Consider the following 11,445-nt stretch of genomic DNA (forward strand, 5'->3'; position numbering starts at 1 on the left):
AGCGTTCTAGTAGGTAAGAAATATACCCTTTTTTTTTATACTTTTTCTTTTATATAGCTGCCTTTTCTTTATTTAATATAGGTGTAGATAGTACGCTGCCTAGCTTATATATAGGTGCCTTTTTATATACCTTAGCTAGCTTTATAATAAAGTTTTTATTAATATACTATATTATTATTATTAAATTCTATTACGCTGGTATAGCTTCTATTAGGGTCTATATAGCTGTTCTATCTAGGCTAGTTTATAAAAAGAAACCGTTTACTGCTATATAGTATTCGGATAAAAACCCCGTCCTCTGCAGTATATAGCGCTAAGCGCTTTTCTTATTATTATATAGCTATTAGGGATATATAGTAGATCTATTAAGTCTACTATAGAATAAGCTATTATAATACGTTTTTCTAAATCTGTCTGGGTTTTACAGTCGTCCTTTTAGGCGCGGGTTAAGTTAATTCCGGAGTAGTAAGCTAGTTTAGAATTAGCGTAAGGGCACGCGTGCTATTATTTCGCACGCGTGCCCTTTATTAAGGCGTTAGTCCTTAAATTAAATAATATATATAGGGGTAGTACTGTATAAGCTGCGATATATATAGAGGCTGCGGTATATAGGTAGATATAGCTGTTAGGTAAGTGTATAATATAGGCGGCGTAGTATATATTATATATATAGTATATATAGTATACGTAGTATATATAGTATATATAGTATATATAGTATACGCAGTATATATAGTATATATAGTATACGTAGTATATATAGTTATATAAAGTTATAGAAGGTAGAGTACCTATATTTCCGCCTCTGCTATTTTTCTAGCTACTAAAAGGTATAGCAGGAGGTCTATTTTTTAGAGGAGCTATTAGGCTACAGCTTTTCTTTCTTTCTAGCTTCTGTAGAGCTGTTTATACGTTCTTATCTTAGCCTTCTAGAACAGCTCGCCCCTGCTTTTAATATGTTTTCCGCAACTTATTATAATATATCTTAGGGATTAGAGGCTATGCCTGTAAGGGCATGCCGGCGTCGGGTGGCCGGGTACTTTTATACGGTAGAGGTAACTGTTAAGCCCTATATACTCCGTCTATAGGTTTATAATAATTATACTCTTTACCTTTATAAGTCCTTTATATAGTGCCTTTTATTATTTGCTCTATTTAGTATTAAGTGCTAGTATTAGAAGTTCTTAGTATAGTTCTTTATAGTAGGCTTTCTATTTCTTTTTCTACTTCTTTTTATATTTATCCTAGATTATACCACGCCTTATACGCCTATAGAATTCTTCTAATTCGCCTTTATATTATACGGCTAGCTGTAATACCTTCGCCGCAAGCTTATAGAGTTTATTGCGCCTGCTTAGGCCGTACTATAGTATTCCTTTTAGCCTGTATTTAGTATAGACCGTTTCTTTTATACGGCTATATTAGGTTTTAATATACTTACGGGCTAGCCCTTTATATATACAGTCCGCGTAAGCTACTATAAGTTCCTCTAGCTTTAGCTAAAGTAGAGGGTATAATATCTTGTGCTCTATTACCCTAATATTTATTGTTTTATATACCCCTAAAATAGTATAAAAGCACTAGTTCTATGCTATTTTAAGCTGCTTAATTTTTATTTTACTAATCTGCTCTTTTATACCTAGTATAGTATACTAGAAAGTGTATCTATATATAATAGCAGGCCTAATAACCGCCGAGTATATTATATATGCCTTCCGGAAGCTTATACTCTAGGTCGACGCCGTAAGCCTTATAAGGGCCCCTATCTAGGCCGTAGCTTTATTCTTTATAGTATTAATATACAGGCCCTATTTAAGTTTAGAATTTATCTAGACCTTTAGTATTTTTAGGTTTATTATAGGGCCTTTAGTAAAGCCCTATATATTAACTATAGCTTTTATATTAATAGACTTACGGGCTTTTATAAAGTATATTAGGTAGTATTTATCTAGCGCAAAAACTGCTCTATACTTTCTTACCTACTCTATACACTAGTTATGCGCCCGTTTAATAGCCCTGTAGTTTTCTTCTATACTTTTACTATATATAAGAATATTTATATTATTAATAAACCTATAAACTGTTATATTACCGCGCTATAGTATTAGTAGAAGCGTACTAGTAAAGAAAAGGAAAAGTATTAGTAATAGGGAGAAGCTCTGCAGTATTCCTATAGTAACTATAATAGGTTCCGCTATAAAGTTTCTAATAGTAAGCCTTATAGTGCGGTTTTATAGAAAGGACCTTATAAACCTAACTATTTACTTTAGCACTTATTAAATCTATAGGTTATATATTATACGTTTATATAATATACGGTTAAACGCCCCTAATATATCTAGGCTAAAAAGTAATACTATAAGCTATAGGTTTCCTCTCTATATAGCGTGGATTTATTTAGTAAGAAGCTTAAGTACTGTCTATATTAAACGTCCTAGTCGTGCCCCTATTTAACTAGGTGGAAGTATATCCTTTTCTTCCGCAATTTTCGATAGCCGTATAGCTATAATTTATTCGAATAGCTTACCTATTATTTCTAGCAGGGCGATTAGCCTATAGGCCTTTGCTATTATATAGAACGCTTTTTAGGGCTTATATAGCACTACTATAATAGAATTTTTAAACGGCTAAGAATAGTATTCTTTATATAGGCACCTTATAAAGAACTAAGCTAGTATAGGCGCTAGCTATATTTCGCACTTTTTAAGAAACCTATTAGTTATTCCTATAATACCCGGGGCTTTATTTAGGGCAGTTCCTATTAGCGCTAAAAGAATATTCTTAATTATAATATCTAGTATAGTATTATATAGTTCCGGGTATTAGAACCTTTTTAGGTTAAATAAGTCTATATTAGCCGGAGGCGGAAAAAACTGCTCTACTAGTATATATACTTTTATTTTATTATCTATATATAAAGTAAGGTTCTTAGGTTTTAAAAAAAAGGGGAATTAAGGCGGAGGTTTTAATTCCTTATTAGCTATATAGCCCTAATTAGCCAGCTTTTATATACTTTTTAGGTTTTTTATTACTTTTTCTACTATATAGCGCTATACCTTAGTACTTTCCCTTTATATAGTTTTTTTCTTATAGTTATACTAAATATAGTATAATATCTAGTCCTTTATAAATCGCGATAAGCGCTATATTCTATACGCCCTCCTAGTTTTATATACTTTCTTTAAGTATTTTTCTAACTATACTAGTAATACCTGTTTTAATAGCCTTATAATAGGCACTATAGCAGTAATTATAGCCTGTATATATTTATAGAAAAGGCGTGCAAATTTATTAAAGTCCTTTTCCGTGTTTTAAGAGTTATTCTAGTTATTTAGCTTGTTTAGCTAGGTTTAGAGGTGCTCCTGCGCCTTTTTCTAGTTAGTATTTTTCTATAGCCGATATTATAGCTGTTCTACTGCGCTTAGTAGGGTAATATCGAACTTTATATATATAGGGCGGTAATCTAAATCGTAGTTCTATTCTTTTTATACTATACAGGAAGTAGTTTATTCTATTAGCTATTCTATTATAAACGTAAGGTTAATTATAGACTATAATATTTCTTTTACCTATATTTCTATACCTTTCTCCGTAGCTAGGTCTATTCCTGCTTCTATTATAATACGGATAAGCTCCTCCGCTTGCTCCTCTATATTTATTACTTATATTCCTCCCTATAATAAGTAATATAGGTTTATATCACCTATAAAAATATGCTCCGCGTTGTTATTATTTAGTAGTAGAGGTAGTGCGGCTATAATTTTATTTAGTTTTAGGTTGTAGATATTATAAATTTAGATATCCTCTCTACTAGTATAAAGAAAAAGGGTAATAAGGTCTAGTAAGTAGTGCTCTACTAACTACTAGTTAATATTAAGGTTCTTATTAATATATATACACGTTTTTATATATAGGCTTCCTCTATATAAAAGGTAATAGAACTTTATATAAAGTATTATATACTTTTATTACTATATATTCTTCTATAGCTTTTATATTACTAGTACCAGTAGTTAAGGCTAGGCTTTCTCCGCTTTTTCCAGGAACTTTTTCTAGGTTTTACGGCTTTTATTAATATTATACTGTATAATAGTAAGTATACTAAGTTATTCTAATATTAAACTATATCTATAGTATCTACGGCGTTTACTGCACCTATTTCGGCGCGTAGTTGCTGGCTTATATTGTTTTCCTATAAGGACGGCACTTAGGTAATAGTTTTAAGTTATAAAAGTCTATCTATATCTCTGTATATTATTAATTAAGTTAACTAGGTTAAAGGCTGTAAAAATAGTAATATAAAGCGAGAAGTATATAGTATCTAAAAAGGCGTTAAATAGAAAAATTACTGCGTTAAACGAGCAGTCTATATTATTCCGTTAATTTTCGGCTAGCTTAGGTCCTTATTAGAATACTTAAATATCTTCGGTCGTCCTACTCTTTTTAGTGCTGTTGGCGCTGGCCCTAGTTCTATACTACCTTCGCGTGCGTTATTATTAGCAGCTTTTTTTTTCCTAGACTAGGTTAAGGTTATATATACTCTTAGCGGGGCCTAAAGTATATATAAGCTCGGCCCTTTATTAGTATTATATTAGTGTAGCGTTGCCTATTTTTTAATATAGCCTATAGCTAGGCCCTTTTCCTTACGCTGTATTCGGCACTATATACTAGGTGGTTTTTCTTATAGTTAGCGCACTTTTTAGTATCTATTACCGTATATTATCTTATATTATATTCCCCTATATATACTATATATTAGATATCCTTTTTATAGTATTTTATAATATACCTATAGCCCTGGTATCTAAAGCACTATATAGCTATAAAACCTGCTTTATATTTTAAGGCTATTAGTAATTATCTACTTATTATAAATCTTTTTATAATAGCTTTATCTGCTATTACTTCTATACGCATACTAGTAATAATTAAGCTAGCGTGTTAGCCTAGGTTCTCTTATACAGCTTTAATACCCTTTTTATTTTTCTATATTATCTTTTTAATAACTAGGCCTAGGTTAATTATCGCGTTAGCCCTAATAATATTATTTTTAAGTGTTTAGCTTTCTAGGTTTAAGTTTTTAGGTACTTTATACACCTCTATTAGTACTGCAGGCAGTTATATATATACTATCTTACCTAGTACCTATACCTATTCCCTTTTTTTAAGCAGTGCTTTCTTTATAGCCTTATCCGTAATATATACCTTAATATCTCTATTCTATAGCTTTTTTATACTACTAATCTTTATTATATCCGGTGGTCCGGCTGCTTAAAGCTTCTAAGTAATAGTTATATTTATATCTACTATAGTTATAGTTCGCTTATTATTATTCTTAATATAGATAGTAATTTTATAGATATTTATAGGTTGCCCTATATACTGCCTATTTCCTGCTGCCTTCCTATATTACGCAGCTATACCGCTTAGTATAGCTAATAGTATTATACCTACTGCTGCTGCTGCTGCTGCTGCTGCAGTATACGTCTTCCTATACGTTAATAACGCGTGTACCTCCTTTTTCGTGTTCTCTATTATCTTTATTAGCTTTTTCTATAGTATCTGCTATAGGTCGTTCGCGGTATTTAAAAGGCCGAATAGAACGCGTTTTATAAAGTTGTAGAGGGTTTAAACAATTGCATTTATTTTAAGGGATTAGATTAGCTTATTCTGCAGGAGGTTTTATATACTATATACTTTATTAATAAGGTTTTAGACGTTTTAGTAGACGTTTTTAATAGGCTTTAGGTTTTAGTGTTAGTTTTAGCGTTATTATTATTATTGTTGTTGTTAATACTATTGCTGGGGCGGCTGCGCGTTAGAGGTTGCAATTCGCGGTATATCTACTGCAGCGCCGCTGGCACTACTTATAGGGCTTTAAAGCTGCGTATAATTATTTATAGGGCCTTAGATAGCCCCTAGGGGCCCTTTTTAGGTTATATTTCTAAAATACTATAGGGTTAATTATATCGTGTTTTTAATATACTATATATAAAGCAGCTATAGAATAGTTAGCTACTTAGCTTTTAGGGCCTTTTTTAATACGGCTTTCTTATCTATTAGGAAAACGCGTAGGTATAGCAAATATATTTAGAAGAGCTTAAAAAGCTGTTATACTGCCTAGTTATAGTTTAAATCCTTTTCTTTTAGAATAAAATAATATATAATTTTAAAGCTAGTTCCTATATATATAATACCCGTTATATAAAGTAATAGTATACTAAAACAGTTAGTTTTATATATATAATTAAGGAGAATAATATTATAGTTATTATTATTAAATTCTATTATACTAGTATAGCTCCTGTTAGGGTCTATATAGCTGTTCTATCTAGGCTAGTTTATAAAAAGAAACCGTTTGCTGCTATACAGTATTCGGATAAAAACCCTGTTCTCTGCAGTATATAGCGCTAAGCGCTTTTTTTATTATTATATAGCTATTAGAAATATATAGTAGATCTATTAAGTTTACTATAAAATAAGCTATTATAATACGTTTTCCTAAATCTATCCGGGTTTTACAGTTGTTCTCCTAGGCGCAGGTTAAGTTAATTCCGGAATAGTAAGCTGGTTTAGGATTAGCGTAAGGGCACGCGTGCTATTATTTCGCACGCGTGCCCTTTATTAAGGTGTTAGTCCTTAAATTAAATAATATATATAGGGGGTAGTGCTATATAGGCTATAATATATATAGGGGCTATAGTATATAAGTAGATATAGCTATTAGGTAGGTGTATAATATAGGCGGCGTAGTATATATAGTATACGTAGTATATATAGTTATATAAAGTTATAGAAGGTAAAATACCTACGTCTCCGCCTTTATTATTTTTTTAGCTACTAAAAGGTATAGTAGAAGGTCTATTCTTTAGAGAAGCTATTAGGCTATAGCCTTTTTTCCTTTCTAGCTTCTATAGAGCTGTTTATACGTCTTTATTTTAGCCTTCTAGAATAGCTCGCCCCTGCCCTTAATATATTTTCCGCAACTTATTATAATATATCTTAGAAATTAGAGGCTATACCTATAAAAGTATACCGGTATTAGGTGGCCGGGTACTTTTATATAGTAGAGGTAACTATTAAGCCTTATATACTCCGTTTATAGGTTTATAATAATTATACTTTCTACTTTTATAAGTTCTTTATATAGTGCCTTTTATTATTTACTCTATTTAGTATTAAGTGCTAGTATTAAAGGTTTTTAGCGTAGTTTTTTATAGTAGGCTTTTTATTTCTTCTTCTACTTCTCTTTATATTTATCCTAGATTATACCACGCCTTATACACCTATAGAATTCTTCCGATTTACCTTTATATTATACGGCTAGCCGTAATACCTTTGCCGCAAGCTTGCAGAGTTTATTGCGCCTGCTTAGGCCGTACTATAATGTTTTTTTCGGCTTGTATTTAGTATAAACCGTTTCTTTTATACGGCTATATTAGGTTTTAATATACTTACGGGCTAGCCCCTTACGTATATAGTCCGCGTAGGCTACTATAAGTTTTTTTAGCTTTAGCTAGAGTAAAGGGCATAATATTTTATACTCTATTACCCTAATATTTATTATTTTATATACCCCTAAAATAGTATAAAGGCACTAGTTTTATACTATTTTAAGCTACTTAATTTTTATCTTGCTAATCTGCTTTTTTATACCTAGTATAGTATACTAGAAGGTGTATTTATATATAATAGTAGGCCTAATAACCGCCGAGTATATTATATATGCCTTCCGGAAGCTTACGCTCTAGGTTAACGCTATAAGCCTTATAAAGGCCCCTATTTAGGCCGTAGCTTTATTTTTTATAGTATTAATATACAGGCCCTATTTAAGTTTAGAATCTACCTAAACCCCTAGTATTTTTAGGTCTATTATAGGGCCTTTAGTAAAGCCCTATATATTAACTATAGCTTTTATATTAATAGACTTACGGGCTTTTATAAAGTATATTAGGTAGTATTTATCTAGTATAAAAACTGCTCTATACTTTTTTACCTACTTTATACACCGGTTATACGCCTGTTTAATAGCTCTATAGTTTTTTTCTATACTTTTACTATATATAAAAATATTTATATTATTAATAAACCTATAGGCTGTTATATTACTGTGCTATAGTATTAGTAGAAGTATACTAGTAAAGAAAAGGAAAAGTATTAGTAATAGGAAAAAGCCCTGCAGTATTCCTATAGTAACTGTAATAGGTTCCGCTATAAAGTTTCTAATAGTAAGCCTTATAGTGCGGTTCTATAGAAAGAACTTTATAAACCTAACTATCTACTCTAGTACTTATTAAATCTATAGGTTATATATTATATATTTATATAATATATAGTTAAACGCCCCTAATATATCTAGGCTAAAAAGTAATACTATAAGCTATAGATTTCCTTTCTATATAGCGTGGATTTATTTAGTAAGGAGCTTAAGTGCTATTTATATTAAATATCCTAGTTATGCCCCTATTTAACTAAATAGAAGTATATTTTTTTCTTCTGTAATTTTCGATAGCCGTATAGCTATAATCTATTTAAATAGCTTACCTATTATTTCTAGCAGGGCAATCGGCCTATAGGCTTTTATTATTATATAAAATACTTTCTAGAGCTTATATAGCACTACTATAATAGAATCTTTAAACGGCCGAGGATAGTATTTTTTATATAGGCACCTTATAAAAAACTAAGCTAGTATAGGCGCTAGCTATATTTTACACTTTTTAAAAAACCTGTTAGCAATTTCTATAATACCCGGGGCTTTATCTAGGGCAGTTCCTATTAGCGCTAAAAGAATATTCTTAATTATAATATCTAGTATAGTATTATACAGTTCCGGGTATTAGAACCTTTTTAGGTTAAATAAGTTTATATTAGCCGGAGGCGGAAAAAACTGCTCTACTAGTATATATACTTTTATTTTATTATCTATATATAGAGTAGGGTTTTTAGGTCTTAAAAAAAAAGGAAATTAAGGCGAAGGTTTTAATTCTTTACTAGCTATATAGCCCTAATTAGCTAGCTTCTATATACTTTTTAGGTTTTTTATTACTTTCTTTACTATATAGCGCTATACCTTAGTACTTTCCCTTTATATAGTTTTCTTTTTATAGTTATACTAAATATAGTATAATATCTAGTCCTTTATAAATTATAATAAGCGCTATATTTTATACGCCCTTTTAGTTTTATATACTTCCTCTAAGCATTTTTTTTAACTATACCGGCAATACCTATTTTAATAGCCTTATAATAGGTACTATAGCAGTAATTATAGCCTGTATATATTTATAAAAAAGGCGTGCAAATTTATTAAGGTTTTCCTCTGTATTTTAAAAGTTATTCTAGTTATCTAACTTATTTAGCTAGGTTTAGAGGTGCTTCCGCGCCTTTTTCTAGTTAGTATTCTTCTATAGCCGATATTATAGCTATTTTACTACGCTTAGTAGGGTAATATTAAACTCTATATATATAAAGCGGTAATCTAAATTATAGTTCTATTTTTTTTATACTATATAGAAAGTAGTTTATTCTATTAGCTATTCTATTATAAATATAAGGTTAATTATAGACTATAATATTCCTCTCGCCTATATTTCTATACCTTTCTCCGTGGCTAGGTCTATTCCTGCTTTTATTATAATACGGATAAGCTCCTCCGCTTGCTTCTTTATATTTATTACTTATATTCCTTTTTATAATAGGTAATATAGGTTTATATTACCTATAAAAACATACTCCGCGTTATTATTATTTAGTAGTAAAGGTAGTGCGGCTATAATTCTATTTAGTTTCGGGTTATAGATATTATAAATTTAGATATCCTTTCTACTAGTATAGAAAAAAAGGGTAATAAGGTCCGGTAAATAGTGCTCTACTAACTACTAGTTAATATTAAGGTTTTTATTAATATATATATATATTTTTATATATAGGCTTCTTCTATATAAAAAGTAATAGAACTTTATATAAAGTGTTATATACTTTTATTACTATATATTTTTCTATAGCTTTTATATTACTAGCACCAGCGGTTAAGGCTAGGCTTTCTCCGCTTTTTCCAGGAACTCCCTTTAGGTCTCGCAGCTCTTGTTAATATTATACTGTATAATAGTAAGTATACTAGGTTATTCTAATATTAAACTATGTCTATAGTATCTGCGGCGTTTACTGCACCTATTTTAGCGCGTAGTTACTAGCTTATATTATCTTCCTATAAGGACGGCACTTAGGTAATAGTTTTAAGTTGTAAAAGTCTATCTATATCTCTGTATATTATTAATTAAGTTAACTAGGTTAGAGGCTGTAAGGATAGCAATGCAAAGCGAGAAGTATACAGTGTCTGAGAAGGCGTTAGATAGGAAGATTACTGCGTTAAACAAGCAGTCTGCATTATTCCGTTAATCTTCGGCTGGCTTAGGTCCTTATTAGGATGCTTAAACATCTTCGGTTGTCCTACTCTCTTTAGTGCTGTTGGCGCTGGCCCTAGTTCTATGCTGCCTTCGCGTGCGTTATTGTTAGCAGCTCTCCTCTTCCTGGACTGGGTTGAGGTTGTACACACCCCCAGCGGGGCCTGGGGCGTGTACAAGCTCGGCCCCTTATTAGTGTTATATCGGTGTGGCGTCGCCCACCTCTTTAACATAGCCCGTAGCTGGGCCCCTTTCCTTATGCTGCATTCGGCACTGTATGCCGGGTGGTTTCTCTTGCAGTTGGCGCACTTCTTAGTGTCTGTTGCCGTGCATTGTCTTGTGTTGTGTTCCCCTGCGCATACTGCACATCGGATGTCCTTCTTGCAGTGTCTTGCAACGTGCCCGTAGCCCTGGCATCTAAAGCACTGTGTGGCTACAAAGCCTGCTTCGTATCTTAAGGCTGTTAGCAATTGTCCACTTATTGCAAATCCCTTTATAATAGCTTTGTCTGCCATTGCTTCCGTGCGCACGCTGGCAATAATTGAGCTGGCGTGTCGGCCTGGGTTCTCTCGCGCAGCCTTTATGCCCTTCTTGTTCTTCCATGTCATCTTCTCGATAACTAGGCCTGGGTTGATTATCGCGTTGGCCCTGATAATGTCATCTTTAAGTGTTTGGCTTTCCAGGTCCGAGTTCTTAGGTACTCCATGCACCTCTATCAGCACTGCGGGCAGTTGTATGCGTGCCGTCTTGCCCAGCACCTGCACCCATTCCCTCTTCTTAAGCAGTGCTTCCTTTGTGGCCTCATCCGCGACGTATGCCTTGACGTCTCCACTCTGTAGCTTCCTTATGCCGCTGATCTTCGTTGTGTCCGGTGGTCCGGCTGCTTGAAGCTTCTGGGTGATAGTTATGTTCGTATCTGCTGCGGTTGTGGTTCGCTCGTTGTCATCCTCGATATGGATGGTGATTTCATGGACATTTGTAGGTTGCCCTGCATACTGCCCATTTCCTGCTGCCTTCCCGTATTGCGCAGCCATGCCGC

Source organism: Mytilinidion resinicola (genome assembly GCF_010093595.1).
Source record: "Mytilinidion resinicola strain CBS 304.34 unplaced genomic scaffold BDZ99scaffold_3, whole genome shotgun sequence".
Taxonomy (NCBI): Eukaryota; Fungi; Ascomycota; class Dothideomycetes; order Mytilinidiales; family Mytilinidiaceae; genus Mytilinidion; species Mytilinidion resinicola.